Raw genomic sequence first — 21,320 nt, 5'->3', positions numbered from 1 at the left:
GTCTTGCAAACATATGAGCAAAGAGATCTGAAAAAGAATCAAACAGCCCTTCTCAAAATGAAAAATAACTGAAATTAAAGAACTGAGCAAAGTATCTTACATATAGAATATCACACATTTTAATTCATTTCTTCCCCATTTTCTGTCCCAAAACACAAACATTTTGATTAAATGAGCAAGAAATCTGAATTATTTAAAAGCCTGAATTATAGTTTGCATTTGCATGCAATTTATTAAATCATATTCTTGACAACAAACCAGATGATTAAAATATTAACAAAGACCGAGAAGTGGTTAAGAATGATATATTTGAGTGTTAAAGAATATTTCCAACGTAATTTCTAAAAATTCCATGTGCCTCGCAATCTTACTTGCTTTATCTAGAAAATTCTGTTTATCATGGAAAGTAACTGAATAAGCCTCAGATCTAGATATACAAACTACCAGAAAGTTCAAAGTGACAAAAATGAAAATGTAAATCTTGCCCATTCTTAATAACAAATAATTACCACACCCAATTTCAATTACTGTAATACTTGAGAGCATAGCCTGAAGCAATTTTCTAGCTGAAAAGAATTAGTCCCAGATTGTTTCAAATCTTTACTTCTTTAATAGTATACTATTTCTTTGTGTGGATCTTCCCTTTCAACAAATAAGCCCAAGTAATTTTTAAGTTCTGATTCAATACATAGTTAAATAAGAGTCCAGTGTTTTCATTACTTAATGACTTTATACCTTCCAGTCTTGGTTCTTCACCTTAAAGGATCTACAGAAGTAAATGCCAGAAAAGATAACAGGAGGAAATACTTTTCTACCTCACTAAAATATACAAATTATTTATTTCTTTTTTTTTCAAGATTTTATTTATTTATTTGAGAGAGAGAGTAAAAGAGAGCACAAGTGGGAAGGAGAGGAGAAGGGACTCCCCGCTGAGCAGGGAGCCCGATGTGGAACACGATCCCAGGACCCTGGGATCATGACCTGGGACAAATGTAGACACTTAACTGACTGAGCCACCCAGGTGCCCCTCAATGTATCATTTATGTTCTCCCTTGTTTAATCCTCCTAAATTCTATGAAACTGTTCCTTTCACAGATTATAAATATGCATAACAAAAGTATTGTCTACTATCCACCTATATGTAGAATTGGACGGGTCACAGAATTTGTTACCTCCCTTCCTCTCTATCAACCCAGACTTGACTTACAGACTGGTGAAGCAGAAAGCAATGACTAGTGATGTGTTATTTTGGTTTAGAGACCAACATGGATAAAAGATTTTGATACATATGTAATATGTATGATTAATGAATGAATGATTAATGATACCTTTCCTATTGCCTGCGATTTGGAAACTAGGACTCAAAGAAGGGAACAAGGAGGAAATAAGTATCCTTCCATTCTAAAGAGATAGAAAAAAACTGAGGTCAAACAGTTTCTTTTTGGGAGTACCCTGCCCCTGTAGTGTTGCAAAACAAGGGAATAATCTCTACATACTGAGGGTACTCAAAAGAAGAGACTACCTTTTCACTTAAGAACCCATGTTAAGGGCGCCTGGGTGACTCAGGTGGTTGAGTAACCGCCTTCAGCTTGGGTCATGATCCCGGAGTCCTGGGATTGAGTCCCACGTCGGGCTCCTGGCTCAGCAGGGAGCCTGCTTCTCGCTCTGACCCTCTTCCCTCTCATGCTGTTTCTCTCTCTCTCTCTCTCTAATTAAATAAATAAATTAAATATTTTTTAAAAAAAGAACCCATGTTAAAATATTAGGGATAAACTGTAAATAAAGATGGTATGATCTTCATTGTCATTGAGCTAGTAGTCTACAGTGCTAGACAAGATTTGCAATTACAATGAATATAGAGAAATAGAGAATGCTTCATGAGCACAAAAGAAGGGTCCCTTAACTAGATTTACATGGTCAGGAAAGACTTCCTAGATGATGAAATATACAAGTTGGAACCTTAATGGTACATAGGAATACTGGTGTGTGTGTGTGTGTGTGTGTGTGTGTGTGTGTGTGTGTGTGTGTTTGTGTGTATGTTTCATTTAATATAAAGGGGTTAATACAGAAAGAAAACCAACCATCTCTGGAAAGAAGAGTAAAAGGCCAAATCATGTGAACCATATTAGGGAACTTGTATGTTTAGGATAAGGTAATTTATAGAAAGATTTTAAATAAGGTTTAAATAACCAGATTTGTTTTGAAATACATGAAATTTATGATGAGAGTTCCATAAATAAAAGTTCAAAACATTCTGAGCTAACCATATGGACTTAAGAACAAACTAAATGAAAGTTATAATTAAAGTCAGAGGCATCTATAGGGGCAAAGACAAAATCTAATGTAACTACTCTCTTCATCAAAAGATGAAGAGAATTCCCTCTCAAGAGATAAATGTAGGCAAAGATTAAAGGCAAAGTTATAGAGTTATATAAAGTATAAAAGAATTGGATGGAGGTCCTTGAAGATGATCTAAGGAACCTGAAGCAAGTTCATTTACAAAGTATGAAGGTATTGGGGTGAATTTCTAGGTTGACAAAGATGAAAAGTTTGATGGGATGATTTAAAAGAGAAACTCATCAGGGCACCTGGGAGGTTCAGTCGTTTAAGCGTCTGCCTTGGGCTCAGGTCATGATCCCAGGGTCCTGGGATCAGGCCCCGCATCAGGCTCCCCGCTCCGCAGAAAGCCTACTTCTCCCTCTCCCACTTCCCCTGCTTGTGTTTCCTCTCTCGCTGTGTCTCTCTCTGTCAAATAAATAATAAAATCTTTAAAAAAGAGAGAGAGAAACTCATCAAAATGCTTAAGAAGGTACAGTTAGAAAGAAAAAAGAGAAATGAGATCTTACAACATCAAGAAAGTCAAAGGAAGAAAAGTAAAAAGAGAGTGCTTATCAACATAGAATGCTCCAGAAAATCAAGAGGGTGATGACTAGATGACTGAAAAAATTAGTCCAGTGAGTTGAAGAACGAAGAGATAACAAAACTTTAAGAGAACTGAGTAACTTCAGGAGTAGAAGAATGCTGAGAAAATTGAAACTCAACATACAGATTATGCTTTCAAGAAATCTGCAGAGGGGAGGGAAGCAGTAACCGTAAGAGAATTATCAGAATCAAAGAAAAGATTTAGTCTTTTGTAATTTAAGATAAATAAGAACAGAACATATTCCTAAGCCAAAAAGAAGGATCTAATGAAAAAATAAAAAGATCCAAAGAATGAGATAATATAACAAGAGTCTAAAAACGGTAAAAAGAAATGGGATAAAATATAGCCTCAAAAGATGAAGAGAATTCCCTCTCAAGAGATAAATGTAGGCAAAGATTAAAGGCAAAGTTATAGAGTTATATGAAGTATAAAAGAATTTGATGGAGGTCCTTGAAGATGATCTAAGGAACCTGAAGCAAGTTCATTTACAGAGTATGAAGGTGTTGCGGTGAATTTCTAGGTTGACAAAGATGAAAAGTTTGAGAAGTACATACAGGATAGAAAGCTAAACAGAGATAGCTGGAAGGATAAAAACAAGAGTTGGCTCAATTGGAAATATATGTTAGACTGAGTAGCAGAAACAATTGGTCCAATTTTAGTCTTTTATGCAGGGATGCTCAGCAACCCTCCAGAGCAAAAGTACATAAAGTGGATGACAATAAAAGTATGAGGCTGAGCTATATCACTTATATCTTAATACTGACAGTTCAAGAAAACAAGGATTGCACATTTTTAAAGATTTTCAAGAACAGAAATAGATAGCATAAAATTGGAAAAGGTAAAACAGCAATGACATGATTTGTGTAGAGTGTAGCACATTCATTGCTTCCTTGGAAATGTCATCCAGTTTTAATTTCAAATGTTTTCATTCTGTTAGTTTCCGCACACATCCTTCTCTTTAACAGAGTCTTAATATAAAACTATATTTTGCAGCAAATAACTTTGGGTTCCAGCTTTAAACAGAACCACAGGAATTAGTGGTTACTTAAAACTGAAAAATGTTATCAGAAAATAGTTACTTAATAACTTCAAAATTTTTAAGTTAACCAGCTACTCCAAACATAATGGCTTTTTATATTAAAAAATCCTAACTGTATTGTCAAATATCTTCTAGGTAAATTCTAACTAAATATTTCTCTGAAAACTGCAAATACCCCCCACCATTTTGGAGTTCTGATCATCCATGTAGGTTTGAATATATAATAAGTAGTGATTTAGAAAGTTGTTTTAACATATTGTAAATGTAATCTGATTTAAAATAAATAGAAGTCCAAATTATTTGACACAGACTAAAATGCCCTCTAGCCCTTGCCTGACACTCCAGCTTTATGGTTTATCTTCTCTCTTGAGAAGAGATTTGGTCTTAAATATCTCTGTACATAGCAAAATGCCCACTACATAACCCACACTTAATAAATATTTTCTAGATAAATACATGGATAAATAAATAAATCTTTACTTTAGATCTTTAACTTAGTTAACACCAAATTTAAAGAAATAACATGAAAAATTATGAATCAGGAATTATGTTGATTCCAAAGTTATATTTCCAACTCATATGTAACTCTACTAAATATAACCATAACCATAGTTTAAATATGCTTTATTTGCTTACGTGGACAAACCTTAAAACTATTTTGCAAGGATGAAAATTAAAAGCATGATTTGAGTGTGCAGAAACCAATCATGTAATAACACTTTAAAAATAAAATTTCAATTAAAAAAACTTAAAAACTAGACAATTATGGGAAAATTGTTTTCATTGAAAGGATTTTTTGACATCATAATAGGATACAGTAAAAAGAAAATGGGATTTTGAATCAGAAAAATCTGTATAAAATCTCTATCAGCTGTGTGAAAATAGTATAATATAGATATTTCCAAAACAGTATGTAAGAATGATGTGCAAACTCACATCTCACATAAATGAACACTAATACTAAGGGCTGATTTAAGAAAGAAACATGTAATTAATAACCATGTGAATAAAATGTTTTAAGTCACAAATCTTAAGGCATAATTTTGAGTCACAGAATTAAATTTCAATGTTAAACTTCAAAATGAAATCAAATTCATACACACGTTCTTGCCCCTTGTAATCCAGGAGGCCGCATCCACCAGCTTTCCTTTCTTACAATAGTGACTAAACGAACTTCCTCTACTGAATCATCTATATATTGACAGGTATCCAGATTGATTTTGTCTTATTTTGGCAGATTATTTCCAGAGATCAAATATATTTTGCCAGTAAGACATACCAATGAAATGTATAATTAGAAAAGAAGTCAAAATTGTTATTATGTAATAATTCTTTATTAAAAATATATTGGTGCTATAAAAACTCAATTATTTTTTCTCCTTGTGTGTGAAATAATGCAATTTCCTTTAATTAAGAACTTAGTTCAGAATGAAAAACATAAAATAGTAAAGTAAAAACTAATTGATTTAAATTAGAAAGAGAAAGAAGTCCATTAACTAGGATAATTTTTCATGGACTGTAAAATGAGGAAATTCCTAGTTGATAAGCATAAAAGTATCTCAAAATATTTTATAGGAAAACAATTACCTCTCAGATTATTTTTTTAGGTGTGTAATTTCTTTAAGGTATAACCCTCAAGAGATGAAGTTTTGGTTTAGCACAATATTCCAAGTAGTTCAGTATACATTCATGATGTGTATATATACCACCTAACAGTTGGCATTTTAAGCTAACTGTGCCCTCAAGGATCAATACATTTCAATCTGATACAATCCAATGAACTGGAATTATTTAAAGTTTTCTAACTCTACTGGTTCATATTTATTCTTTGAAAATTAATTCTTGCAGGTATATAAAATATTTATGTTACTATAATGGATATACCGATATGATATTCCTTAGAATACAGATTCTTTCCTATAGACTTCCCTATAACATAAAATTAAACATGAATCTAGATTTCCCATTGCTTTATCTTTTGAAATTATAAACAATTTGAGTCTGGTCAATCCAGTAACTACGACAAGCTACATTCTGCCACTCTCCAGAGTTTTAACAATGAATCCATAGCCAACCACATCTTTAGTTGATTCTGTACCTGGCTAATCAGAGCAGAATGCATTTTTGCAACATTTATTTGTGTTTTTAATATGTGCTTTTTGCTTTCATATATTGAACAAAATTAAAATCACGATGGATTAAATGTAAAGTTTGATAGAAAGAGAGAAAGTAAGGATGACTCCAAGATTTTTGGCCTTAGAGTCTGTAAGGATGAAGTTGCAATTAAGATGGAGAAGATAAAAACAAAACAAAACAAAACGAAAAACAAAAGATGGAGAAGATCGTGGGAGAAGTAGATTTAGGTATTTGAAAGACTATAATATTTAATTCTAACATATTTATTAGACATACAAGTGATATCAAGTAGGTAACTGCATCATTAGTCTACAGATCAGGTGAAAGGTCCAGAATGGATATAAACATTTGGTAGTCATGGAAGAAAAGATGGTTATTTAAAGCCATGACACTGAATAGGATCACCAAGGGAGTAAATAGGTATAGAAAAAAGTAGAGAGCAATCCAAGGACTGAGCTCAGGAAAATAAGAAACCAGCCAAGGAAACTTGAGGCTGCAATCAGTGAGGCAGAGGTGTGCTGGAAGCAAAATGAAATGCTTCAGAGAAGACAGTGATCACTGTCAACTGCTGTTGACTGGTACAGTGATAATGTAAGGAAGAAAAGAGAATTGCTAAAACATTCTGAGTAGCTAAGAGGGAATGAAATCTAGAATAAAAGTGAAGGATTAGGCTTTGCTAGGAGCAGGGACAGTTTATCAGAATAAGAGAAAATACGGACTACGTAGGTACTGATATAGTTAGGTAGATAGATCTGGTGGTAGGAGCTCATGAAATTTCTTTTATTTACCTTTATTTTCTCAGTTACATAGGACATCAGATCATCAATCAGGAAGACAGAGGAAGTTTTAGAATTAATACTTAAATTCATCATATATTGTGTGGCCTGCTACCTTAGTTCCAAAGAAGAGTGAAAATGTTCTAAGTGACACAGAAGTTGGAGCTATTTTCAGCTTTCACAAACTATCTCAAATTTCTCTAATTCCTAAAACCGTACCCTAATATAATCAGAGATAAGCCTCAGTCATCTCTACCCTAGACTAATTCAGCTTCCTCTTCTATGAACTGCCAACATTCAATATTACTCTCAATCTAATCAGACTTCAAACACTCCGAATATCTCTACCTGTCCTAAGTATCTAAGAATAAATCCATCACTCTAAAGATTAGGCCCATAATATTTAATTATTCTGGAATTAAATGACCTTTAGTAAAGTTTCTCACTTTATTTTTTCCTAGAACATTTTATATTCTTACATATTCAAAGGTGTAATATTCTAAATATATAATTGAATTTACTCTAGATATTCACTAAGATTTTATATTTTCCACAAAGCAATAAGAATCAATCTGATTTTAATTACATTTATTGTCCTTAAAGTCACATTCACACTCAAAAAAATCATATCGACAGTTGTTCTTGCTATGGCATTAAATAAATCTTAAATTTTTAATACATATATAATATTTAATATAAGGCATTTGAATACATTAAGTTTATACACTGATTATAACAAAATAGACATATCATAAAAAAATTTTCACCATAATGGTAATCAAGAATTTTTGTGATGAGTCATGAATACTTGTTAAGGAATGGAAAGTAATAAACCATGACCCCAAAACATACTTATTTTACCACTAAATTTTATTGGATCTTTCAAGGAAGTTGCAGGAACATGAACTAAAGTGTTTTACAAAAGAATTAAAAGAATTTTTAAGCTTAAATAAAAGCTGAAAAATAAGTCTTATGAATTATCACCTATATTAAACATCTAGCTTCATCATTTAATACACTATGACTTTCTTTTTGACTAATAGGGAAAGGATTTTCTGAAGTCTTGGTATCCTGAAAAAATCGTGACAGAAGTATTTAACATTCTATATGCCACTTGATTTCTTATTAAAGCTCTGACCAATATTTTTAATGTGTTACATTTGAATGTACAAAGATGAAGAAAGATTAATAAATTATGTTAATTTTCAAGAGCCTTAAATACAAAGAAGCCCATATGCTTCATATGAGATTATAATATGCTTCAATATTATAAATTCATATCCCTAGTTTTCAGGTCAATGATATGGGTAAAATACAAACAATAAAGCTCTGTATATCTTCAGGGGTAAAAGAGAACACATTTTTAAGCTATGCACATAAAAATATTCACATAAAATACCTACATAGTTGCAAATGGAAGGACACCTTAGAGAATTAAGAAGTTCTACATTCCATTAATCAACAGGAGTGATGTGTTAAAAACTCATTCCTATATGTAACACTGAATATCACTTGTAATTATCTATTAAAATATGAATATGTGTGAAAATTGAATATATATAAAAATAGAACTGAATATATAAAAATATAAAAAGTCATTTATAAAGTCTAAATGAATATATACCAAGTTATTTATATTAATTATCTTAAAGGAATGGGATGAGAAATTAGCTTTAACTTTCTCTGTATTGCCTGCATTTTAATAACAATTGGTTATTATGAAAAAAATTTTTTTTGAAAGAAAAAATCGTTATAGCAATGTTTTCCTTTTTAGGGCCACATTTTTGTAATTTATTTTACATTAAAATGTCTGCTGTATATCTAATATTATTAAATGTAACAAACATGGGAAGGAGGAGATTTAAAAAGATAGAATCATAAAATGCTTATTATTATGTCAAGTATTATGTGATGTACTTTTATATCTTCCCTTTTGTGGTGCCTGGACCAACAACTTATAACCATGTGAGGGGACACTAATATCTCCATCACACAGATGAGAAAATTAGAGAAAATTATGGGTCCAAGAAGATTAAATGATTTGACAAAAATCATACAGCTTTTAAGTGTCAGAGACCAGATTCAAACTCTGCTCTGCTACCACATGTTCCCTTGGGGTCTCTATCCTACGTACCCAGAAGGCATTAAAAAACACTGAACTGATTTGATAATTTCTTAATAAACTTCACTATGTAATGTCCAAAACTTATTTTCCTCACAAAAATTTTGATTATAGTAACTATTGTCATAGTTATTTGACTACACCTTCCTAACCTCATGTATAATTTAACAAATCTCTAGATTGGTTATGTGATTTAAAAAGTGAAAGCAAAATTGTACAATGCTTAACTAAGAATATTTAAATAACTTCACATAAAAAAATCTCATAAAATGAAATTTCAAACTATCTTAGAGATCTTATATCGATACAAAGATGGAAAAGTACATAAAACTCAATGTTTACAGAGGTCTGGTCAGGACAGAAAACTAGTTTTTATGTCTCCACTTTGCTTGATTACTATAGTTTTCCTTTTGATGGCAAAATTCAAATTTGTAAGATTTCCCTATTAGATGAATAGGGAAAAAATTATTAAGCCATCAAAAATATATTATTTCCCAGTGATGGACCAATGTGGCAGTTGGGTGACTCTTACTTAAATTTTGAATACTGTATTTCTGAACTCAAGTTTGTAAGTAATATGACGTAAAGAGTTATAGAATAATAGTAAACAAACAGGTTCATCATTGACTTGTCATCAAATCATTTTGACTTTCACTGTCTTATTTTTCCTGAACTGTAAAACAGAGATAAAAATTCTTGCTAAAAACAAGAACCTACCCTGAGATTTTAAGAATTGAAATAAGTGATAGAATGAAGATCTAACTAAGCCATGATTAATAAACTACTTTTATGTACTACTTACTTTTATTAAGTAACTTTTAGTTATATGGTTTTAGACTTTTAAAAACAAGACCATCACTTTCCCATTAACGATAATAGAGATAGTTTAAATACTCACATAAAGAAATTCAGAGCCAGGATCTTTAAAAGATACTGCATTTAGGTAACTGTTACTTGAAACATTTCCACAATTCCAAATTTCTTTAAAATTTTCCTCAAGCAGAACTGCATTTGTCCTGCATATTTTGAGTGGCCAAAAAAATGGACATATTCCTTACCTATATTATTTATCCCTCTAAATTATCTAAATTATCCCCATCACATTGCACTTTCTACTTATTTTTTATTTTTTTTACTTTCTACTTATTTTTAATGCAGTCTGCTAAGTTATTGAAGGGCCTTCAGAAATATCTTTGATAAAATCAATATTTAAAAAAATCAAACAAAAACATCATGTTCAGAAAAGCTGGAATATGATTTTAAAGTTGAGTATTTTGTCATAAAGGGGTAATATTTATTGCAGTTTGCTTCAAATGGCTTCACTGCCAAGAATCTAGAGAACCTCAAAGCTTTTCCTATCAACATATGTACATATCCTAAAAATAAAAACACTGTTTTTGATTCTTAACTATTTACTAAACCATTTTTGTCATATAAATATATTAACATTATTACTCTTTAACAAAAATACAACATAAGGATTGCTATTCACATTCATAATCATTTGCCAAACTACATAATATTTGCAATATTTTCATTAACTTTCACAAACTTCAGAGAGTAGGTTACTAACACAGATCCTATGTAGATCATTTCAACAGTGAAAAGATTTTTACAAGGGTTAAAAACAGGGATTTACAAAGTAAAGAGTCTGTCAGCATCCTAATCCCACCAGCATGAAACTATGTAATAAAAGTTGCAGCCTTCTGGGCGCCTGGGTGGCTCAGTTGGTTAAGCGACTGCCTTCCGCTCAGGTCATGATCCTGGAGTCCCGGGATCGAGTCCCGCATCGGGCTCCCTGCTCGGCAGGGAGTCTGCTTCTCCCTCTGACCCTCCCCCCTCTCATGTTCTCTCTCTCTATCTCATTCTCTCTCTCAAATAAATAAATAAATAAATAAATAAATAAATCTTTTAAAAAAAAGTTGCAGCCTTCCACTGTAAAATTACTAATCTTAGTAATACAGTACATTAAACATGCCATTTGAGATATATGCCAACCTAAACTGCCACATAGGGCATATCTAGCTTATTATCACAGTTTGTGTTTTCATATCCAGAGTCATTCTAGTTCTTAAACAAGATGTCAAATACACCACTGTAGCGAAAAATGTGATAAAGCTTTCAGAGGAACATACCTTTCCTTAAACAAAATAGGTATATTCTTCAGAAGAAATTTAAAATATTACTGTAAAGAAAATTTGGCTGGAAATTTCTAGTTTAGAAGATATGCGTAAATACAAAACAGAACATCATCTTAAAGGCAGAACTCATAAAAGATGTGGAATTTAAATAAATGTTACTTTGAAACAATTCACAAACCCAAAATTTCTTCCCAATATTTTTCCCAAAGAGAATTGTACTGCCTCTGCAAAAAAATGTGTGCAGTTTTCTTACCTGTATTATTTATCTCTTTCAAGAACAAGTCATGTCATACCACGATATGGTATCAGTTTGAAGGCAATGAGACTTTGCTTGTGCTTCCTTTTTGTATTGAATTCAACTTTGAGTTATACAACCGGTATTATTGAATTATGAATAGCACTTAAATAAAGATTACACAGTGAATATTTTTATTTCAAATTCCCATCTGGTGCTTAATGTCACTTCAGCTGTTCAATTTTTTAATGTTTCTCTACACAACTAGCCAATAATTTCACAGATCAGTATAAAATGCTAGATAGATTTTTAATCTCATTTTCTAAATGGAAAAACAGTACCATACTTTTCAGTCTTTTTTTAATTAATCTGATTTTGATAGAGTACTGATTAAGACTGATTCCTATATGAAATAAATATTTATCAATGATGGAGACTCCTGCTGAATCTCAATAATCAACTGAAATTCCAAATAAAATAATTATATAACAGATAATCCACTAACAATGAATAAGAAGTTTCAATTTTCATTTTCATTGACCTAATGCATACCAATATCTCTCATGATATTTAGTGTTCAAATGACACCAAATTCACACATAAAGAAAGTATACACTGTGTAAATCACAAATTTTCATCAAACTAAAAGTGAATATATCTGTTCACATGCCAAGAGAGCTAAGAAGGCCTACATATTCATGTAATTCAAGAAATGAGAAAAATTTTATCAGATACAGGATTCTAAACAGCTATGATTCAAAAGCAAACCAGTAAAAGAAACTATTCAAGTCACTAACTTTAAATGCACCTGCAGAGACATACCATATGTCAAAGTGAACAAACGTCAAAAACAGATCTCTATCCATACTGGTCCTGAATACAGCAACATTCTTCACTGGCAGTTGTCCTTCACCAGGTCCCCATATCTTTTTTCTTCTACCCTTGGCACATAACTGCTTCATACGAGACAACCATCATATTTCTTAACATCTCTTTTTTTCTGAATTCCTGGTTGCCACACCTTTCCCTTAGTCTTTTCCTTCCTAAACAAATTAGTCTTCTTTTTAATTCTACTTATATTGCCTAAGCAGAAAGTCACACTCCTCAACCTACTGCTCAGCTGTACTTTTAGATAATTAAGATAATCCTTCTCCAAAGTACAAGAATCACTATTTACATTTCAACAAACAGGTACATAAATTTTAATTACAGTACCACTGCCAGTCATTTTATAGATGCAACACATATTTCTTCTTTAAAATAATTCTTGCTAATAAATGTATCCAAGATTAGTATTTTTCAATCAAACTTTTATCTTTTTCACATGTAATACCTTTTCTCTTATCTGTACAAATATCTATAGTATCTCCTTATCCCCACTCCCCCGCCCCCAGCAATATCCACTTTTTATCCCAGTAATACCAATCTACTTTTGGACCCCTGAATATAACAGGAATTTTTCATATCTACATGGATATATATTTTGTCTCTCAGCCTCAAATGACCTTCCACTCTTGTCCATCCAGCCAATTACAATTCAACCCTCAAAACCCCCCTCCTCTTTGAAGTCTTTTTTGAAGTCTACCCTCTCCTCTGAAGATTGGTCACAGACAGACGTAGTTTCAACTTCTAAACATAATTCTATCATTATACATTTATTAAACTTTATTATAACCAGGTATTTATGTTTCTTGTTTCTTATTGCTTCTTTACTTGAGAATAAGATCTTCAGGGCATTGTATACCTAGTTCTAACCCCAAAAGGAGCACATAAACATTCATCAGAATGTCAACATCTGGCCCTGGTAGTAGCAGGGGAAGCAGCCAGGTAAAGAAACACTACAATAGGATTATTTTAACTATTCTCCACCAGCTTTTTAAAAAAATAGAATTTATAAAAATGTAGGGGCTAAGCATAAGACTAAACAGATTTATCTACCAAATCTTAGATGTTTTCATTGGTTTATTGTAGCAGAACTCAATCTACTAATACAAGAAAAAACATTAGTATTTTGTGCATTTCTCTAAATTTTAACTGTTTAAAAAGTATTTAAAGGGGCGCCTGGGTGGCTCAGTCATTAAGCGGCTGCCTTCGGCTCAGGTCATGTTCCCAAGGTCCTGGGATCGAGCCCCGCATCGGGCTCCCTGCTCCACGGGAAGCCTGCTTCTCCCTCTCCTACTCCCCCTGCTTGTGTTCCTTCTCTCGCTGTGTCTCTCTCTGCCAAATAAATAAATAAAATCTTTAAAAAAAAGTATTTAAAGACTAAAGAAGCCTGAATTTAGTAACTTTCCTATAATTTTAGTTTCAAATAAAGTAACACATACTAACACCCTGATATTAAAGTCAGTCAAACTCTAAACGACTATGTAACTGGTATATTCTTCTTCCCTTCACTAATAAGAAAATTACAATAGTCCAGCTTCTAAAATCATAATGTATTTATACATATTAACTTCACCACTATAGGTGGTAAAAAAGACATTAAAATACATTCAAAATGAAACATTTATTAATCATACTTTATCAATGTAACTTTAGTTACATTTATTCTGACTTAAGCAACATGAATTTAATTAATATTTATTAATAAAAGTAATTCAAAACACCTACATTATAAGATTTTACAGCTATGTCACATTATAGTTTATTTATTGCCACATGGCTACTTGTGCAAGTAAGGTGCAGTCCTTTGGCTGATGACTTTTCTTGAGATACCCTGAAAATCAAAGATTACTAAATATCAATTAGCTCAAATGGCTTAAGTCAGAATATTTTAAAAGTTATCCTCATTTTTGGAGATGGCTTGAAGTATCCTCCACAATACTGGATTTTGAGTTTCCCTCACACAGGACGCCATGCTCAATACAAAGCAAAACTCCCTTCTCACACTCCCTTCTTCTTCCTTAATACCTGGCCCATACTTGTTTCAACACTTCTATGACCATTTCTGGTTTGTTTCAGTATCTGAACTCATTAGTTCACTTATCTAAAATATAAACTTTATATACACACATCACCCCCCAATCAAGGTAAATTAGAAATATAATGAAAAACTAAAGATAAAACACCTTCTCCATCCATTGTATGGATATTGCATGAGCACGTCACAGAAGAAGCCTCAAATCAGTCATTTATTCGTTCATACATACATTCATTTAAATTTAGCTACCACCTAGGTTTACAGCACTGAGCTGTACACTGAACATTTAGCAACAGGCATGAAAGGTGACATAAATTCTTTCATACCAATGGAGCTTAATTTAATTAATCAATGTAACGACTATCACAAAAGATTTTTTGTTTTAGTTTAAAGCTGTGAAGAAAAAAGTATTCGCAGAAATCACTTTAAGTACTTTTATAATTATGTTAGAAAGTAGTCCTTAAGCTTACAATACAATGCAAACATCATCAGAACTCTAATTAACTGAGAAGCAGACCAATTTAACGAAATGGATACAAAAGAGAAAAGAGTGACGTTTTAAAATTAATAACTATTGTATAGTATATCTTCATTTTTACTTAGACTGTTTTACAACTAGCCTGTTGCTTATTTTTTAACCATAGTATTTTGTGCTTTTTAAACCAACTGTTATGAATACCCAGCCAAATATGTAATACTTAAGGAAATTTTTATAAAAGTCATAAAAATATGGAAAATACATATATCCTTGAAAACAGAATTTGAATTAGAACGTCTACACATTTTTTTAAAAATCAAGGTCAATAATCTGTTAAACCAAAATAAAGAAATTTAAAAGAACTGAGCTAAGGAACAATGGAAGCAAGCAAAAAAAAAAAAAAAAAAAAAGAAAGAAAGAAAGAAAGAAAACAAACTTTGCAAATGAAGAAAAATAACGAAGTGTAGAAATCAAATCACCCTGAAAATATTGACATCTTCAAACTACAATTACAGAAAAACAGAAAATGACCAGACTATATTCTAATCAAATATAATCATCTCTCTCTCTCTTTTTTTTTTTAATGTGTGGTAATGCTAAAAAGAACTTGTCTTTGGCCCTTCAGTACAGCAAATTAACAGCAAAAAAAATTGTCCTAAAATACGTAATGTGCTTTCAACTTAATTTTCAAAATGGGGGCAGGGGCACACTCATTTTAAAACTAGGAAAGAGAAAAAAGTAAAGATCTATTTCCTCTGAGGGTCATATCCAAAAATGGGAGGAGGGAAAAAAAAGTGGAGCAAAACAAGAAGAGAATGAAGTACCTACTAAAATTGTACCACAGATTCAGAAAACATATTTAAAAGTTACAGGATTAAGTTACATCACTTAATCTGCTGGTATCTTGGTTTTTCTCAACAGCGTGAGATTCTGGAAGAGATCAGATCTAAGATCCATTCCTTTCATCTAGTTCCACAATCCCATGATTTTTCCAATCTCTTCAAATGGAAAGCCTCTTTGCTACTTCTAAGTGTCCTCATTAAGTCTTTGACAGAGATGCCATATAACGGGAAAAAACTTAAAACTTAAGACAGCAACAATTAAAGTACAACTTTTTAGGGAAAAGTAAAACATGCCCATATTCCTTTAACAAAGAAAAAGATGCTTTGTAATACTTCTAAGTCTTGGTGACCAAAGAGCTGCTTACACCTGGGCTCATAGGAAGCATCTGATAAATATACATAATAATTAATGAGAGAAAAGCTTCCAGACAGATTTCACACTAGGTTTTTTTTTTTAAAAGCACTTTCATGATTTTTAAAAAAAACATAAATTAGTCTTAGAAAAATAAAAACACAGTTATAAAGAATAATTAAGACTAAACACGTGAATGAACAGTCTTCAAGTAAACTCAATTGCTTCCAATACTAAGTCCTTCAAAAACAAATTATTTCAAGAATGAATACAACCAAAATTGAGAAGTTACAATTATTCTAAAATATTTAGTAGTATATAACAAAAACGTGTACCACATTCCCACTATGTTCAGTGTTAACAAAATGTACCCAATTCCTTTCTTTCTGCCCTTCCCCCTAAATTACTGGATCTTAAAAAAGTCACTGAATCTAATTCCTAGAACAGCAAATTATTAACAATTTAAATGAAAACAACTTTCTTCTTAAGATAAGAATGATTTTTAAAAATTGAATCAACTGAGAGTCAGCATTTATTATATCCCAGAGAGAATGCAGGATTTGAAGACTTATTTAATTAATAAGTACATTATGTGAAAATTTCTCCTGCAAAGGAATTACGGAGTCTTCAGTGGAAAACTGATCTCAAAAACCTTTAAAACAGAAAAATTATTCCTCAAAACTTCAAAAAATGGTTCAGTTTCACAAGGAGAGTAAAAAACACTACAGTATAAAATTTAAAAATTACTGAGTTCAGAATAAAATTCACTGTAAATTACAAATCCACTGAACACCAGTAGGACATAGAATAGGTCTTGAAATGAGAAAAAATATATGAATTTTAAATATCAAGTATTAAATAAAATTCATTTAAGAATGGTAAAAAAATGGTTTATTTTCCACACCAAATAATCTTACCTGAATCATTTTGCTGTTAAAAAACTCAAGATACTGATTTCATTTTTCATCTGGTCCTGTCAACGATGCTATGACAGGCCCTGCAGGAAGCAGCAAAAGATCAATGATGGAGTGTAGCTATGATGTGTTTTCATGATCAAGTTTTGTTATGGAAAAGGATATCCATATAGTAGCTTGAAAGTCAGGGAATATTGAAAATATCTCAAAAACTTTGTCAGTGTACATAATATTCCTTTTTTGTACTTTGTAGTCCTAAATGTTTATTTTTATTAATTATATTCTTTATCAAAAATTTAAAAATGATGGTGCAGTATATATGTGAAATTTTAAAGAATCATTTCTATATTGATAAGAATTGATAAGAAAACAATTATCCAAGGTGTCAAAAATGAAAAATGTTTAAGAGTGTGGGAGTGACTCTCTTAACTTCTAGAGATGTTTATTTTAATCTTATTTCCCATGAGTACTATAATTATAAATTATTAACTACTCATAATTTAATTAAAATAAACTTTAACAGACTTCTTGCAAACAGTAACTTCAGAATCAAATAGTTACTGGCAATACTGGTAAAAATTCCTTCCAGAAAAGCATATAGGTTACAAAAAAATCTGTACAAACTCCAAAACTTAATTACTCTTTGGTAATTGACGGGTTATATTTAATAAAACCAAAAAATTCAAATTAGTAAAACTAATAGAAAAGTCAAAACTACAAAATTCCTTCACAAGATTCCAAATGATATTTTTAAATCAGAATTGTTTTAAAATAGTATAGCAATTTACCAGATTTAATTTAAAGACATTTTTACCTTAGGAATTAGTTTCCTTTCAAGGGCAATTAATAAAACAGCAATGTGATAAGACCCCTACAATAAGTAGACACACTATTAGAAGACAAGAAATTTCTATGTATGTCTTGGAAGCATTCTGAAGTCAGTTTTTCAAAAGATTAAGAAATTTAAAATAAGAGAAATAAATGACAGATTAAGTTTTTTAGAGTTTTTATGCTATACCCATCTTATTTGTTGAAACACTTCAAAGTATTTGGCAGAGTTTGCTTGCTAAAGCCTCTAACATGCTAAAAAGATAAAACTTAATTTTACATGGGTTATTTCTCCTATAAGAATAAACAAATGTTAAGCTAAGATAATACTAATAAAAAAATTACAATGTACCTCCACTTATTTTTGCTCACTCCTGATTTGGAAATGTACTTGTGGAACAGGGAAATTTAAATATTTCTGACTTAAGTTTGTTTTTTTTTCTATTTCTATACAACATCTCTCTCTCTCTCTCTCTCTCTCTTTTTTTGGGGGGGTTCTATCAGATTCATAGAAATCATTTTAGTTTCAAATATCTCCATATAAAAAAGTAGAAAAGCTGATGCCATATCTTTTAAGAACAAGATGAGGAAAATGGAAATTTCACCAACCCAAGCATTAGGAAGTATTGAAAAGTACTGCTTCATTTCTTGCATGTTGTGTTTTATACCATGACACTTCAGTCTCTGAGGGTCAGGTTAATTAAGCTCCATAGCAGCTGCAGTGCAATGTGAGACACACACTGCTGTGGTTCCCACCAGTCCAGTCCAATTACCTGTAGTATTCCAGTACTGGACAAGTGACAACCAACCTCTTCTCTAGTCACTTGCTCCCTGGTCTACTGATAAATGTTAGAACAAACTAACCTCTTTTTGGAAAGGACTGCAAGCTGAATGCACCTGCTGCGGGCTGCAATGATGAGTCCCAGAGAGATGTTTGTCAGTCAGATCTCTGCAGATGTTGTTTAACTTTATGCTAGAGCTGTATCCAAAGATGGAAATGAGATGGCAATCAAGCACAAATCTCCCACCCTTGTCCCCCCAATTTTATTTTGAAAAGCTGCACTTGCTCATAAAAGTGGCTTAAAACAACTCCACTAAACTGAAAACAACCAAGACTAAATTCTATGGTTAAAAAATAGTTTATTAGGTACTGAATTTTAGGTTACAAGTGGCATAATTGTGTTCAGTAGTGTTATTTGTGTTATTGAAAAGCTTAAAAATTCTCTTAAGCCAGAGCAAAACAAAACAAAACAAAATAGCTAAAAAACAGACAAGTTTTCAAGATGGGTGGTTTATTGGTCAGGTTTTTAGTGATACCACATACTCCTTAGAGTTCCCAAGACGCAGATTGTTCTTCCTCTTGTATATAAGACAAAACATCTTCCATACATAAATATTGAACTATTTCACCAACTGTGTTCACTATTTCTAAACTAGTCCTGAAACCTTTTGGGGATGATATTTGCAAGGCGATGTTGTTAGACACACTGGATTTCCTTACAACGTCACAAATTTAAATGAGCTATTTTTCCAAAATCCAGAAGGCTTCAAATAGCAAATATCAAAGTGACATTGTACATTATAAATCATGAAAACACCAACAGTGTAAATGATGTTCCACAACTTACTAAATCAGTGATAGAAGACATAACATCAGAATGAAATAAAAAAGAATCAAATAAATTGAATATCTAAGATTTCTAATGCTAATTCAATTTTTCTAAAAATCCCATGCTACAAAATGTTTGCTTACATGATTAAATATCAAAATTGTATCTTTTGGACTCTACAATTTTAACATATATTGTGTTATGCCAGTAACATTCCTTCATATGTTAAGATTTCCTATTGCTTAAAATTAGAAACAAAATATTAAATATACAGCAAATTTTTGGAGACATTAATGTCTAAGTGAAAGATTATGGTTCCTCCTCCAACTAAAGGTATAGAGAGACAAAATATAAAGTAACCCACAACAACAGGTAATATGACAAATATTACAAGTTTAAGATTTAAAGAAAGACACATTATGTGTCAGAAACTCTTTGATCACACTAAAATCAAAGGTATAGCATAGTGTAATGATAACCATCATATTAAACTCAACAATACTAGAAATTACACTACTTTATTTTTCCTTTTTACAACTCTATCTACTAATTTTGCCTTGAAATATGTTATCAAATTTCTAAGGTGCTTTGCATCTAGATCAAAGTGTTTAGACTGCAACTTTTAAAAGCTGTAACTGAAATATTCCCGTTGTACTACCAATATCATAATACTCTTCCTTCAACAATGTAAACAAAACAAGTGATCTATTTTAAAACTTTATCAACTCATCTGATTTCCCAAAAAATGATCATTCTTATGCTATACAGTCCCGATCCTAGAGGTTAAATTGGCCATTGAATTCTTCCCATGTCAAAATTAAGGCAGTATTGGGTATTTCCTTCACTAAAAGAAAAATTCAGTTACAGTCTGCTTTTTCATGAGCTTTAAAATTTTAACATATAAATGGCTTGTGATTTAAAAAAACAAAACAAAAAACATCACCCAAATTGGACAATGCTAAGATTACGATATAATAAATCTAGGAATATAAGTTCAAATACTTCACATCAAATGTGATCCAGTTTTATAACCATAAATATGAAAACAGTGTAAGATAGAGACTAATATATGCTAAGATTACAGTGAAGTATTTCTGTTTGATTGATATAATGAATATCTCTACTGTCATACAATGGAATAACAATAGGTACATTACGAATTCTAAAATCTAAGGCATATATGAAAAAATGTATTTTATAAATCCTTTACTATTCCCAACCAATAATGTATTCAATAAGTTTTTTGGATTATCTACCTGAGCCATGCATCACTTTTAATAAAAAATCCATCTATTTATTAACAAAAACTAAATACATCTTCAGATGCCAAATAAAAGAATAAGAGAACACTATCGCCATTCTGAAAATGCATTCGGTAATATATTCCCCAAAATGAGAAAGCTGTTCTTTTACTACAAGGCAACAACTTTAGGTAACCTATTTATAAAAAAGATATGTAAATAAATAAGCTGTTTTAATCAAGTAAGGAAAAAAGATATATTCATAAACCACAGGTAATAAGTAGTATTTTGTAAGATTTAGATTTTTAAAAAGATAAATGAATTACAAAGCACAGCAAAAAATAAAGCATGTCAACTTGTAGATCTTTTCTTTCTGATTACAGTAATTTAAAAATGCACTTTACAATCCTCATCATACAATTTCCCCAAATTATTTTATTTACTATGACATGCTGACATACACAATACAATATACAGTTCTACAAATTCTAAATCATACCAATTAATGTGCATAAAATATTTCTTGATTTCAACCATAAGTATTAAAAATTACTCAAAAAGGCAAGGTTGTTTAAGATATTTTAAAGACCCAAGCTGAGCAAAAAACAAACAAAAAATCAAAAAATGCACAAATATGACAAATATGAGTAGACTATATTGGCTACAATAAAAACAATGGACATACATTTGAGTTGAGATTTGCTAAAATATCCCCAAAGTGTGTCTGTACTCTGCATTATATATCCTAAAGAAAATCTGTCTT

The 21,320-nt window shown here is 31.3% G+C and overlaps 1 protein-coding gene across 5 annotated transcripts in view; it reads right to left on the bottom strand.

Annotated features, from left to right (window-relative positions):
• NOVA1 (NOVA alternative splicing regulator 1) overlaps nt 1–21,320 on the bottom strand; it is a 148,590-nt gene that overhangs the window by 122,790 nt on the left and 4,480 nt on the right. The gene's annotated exons all lie outside the window — the stretch shown is intronic.

Source organism: Eumetopias jubatus, unplaced genomic scaffold, assembly GCF_037043125.1.
Source record: "Eumetopias jubatus isolate StellerSeaLion01/CBP00866 unplaced genomic scaffold, mEumJub1_p1.0 scaffold_7, whole genome shotgun sequence".
In the NCBI taxonomy this organism is placed as follows: Eukaryota; Metazoa; Chordata; class Mammalia; order Carnivora; family Otariidae; genus Eumetopias; species Eumetopias jubatus.
The sequence above is the reverse complement of the archived record's forward strand: the minus strand, read 5'-3'. Positions and strand labels throughout refer to the sequence as shown.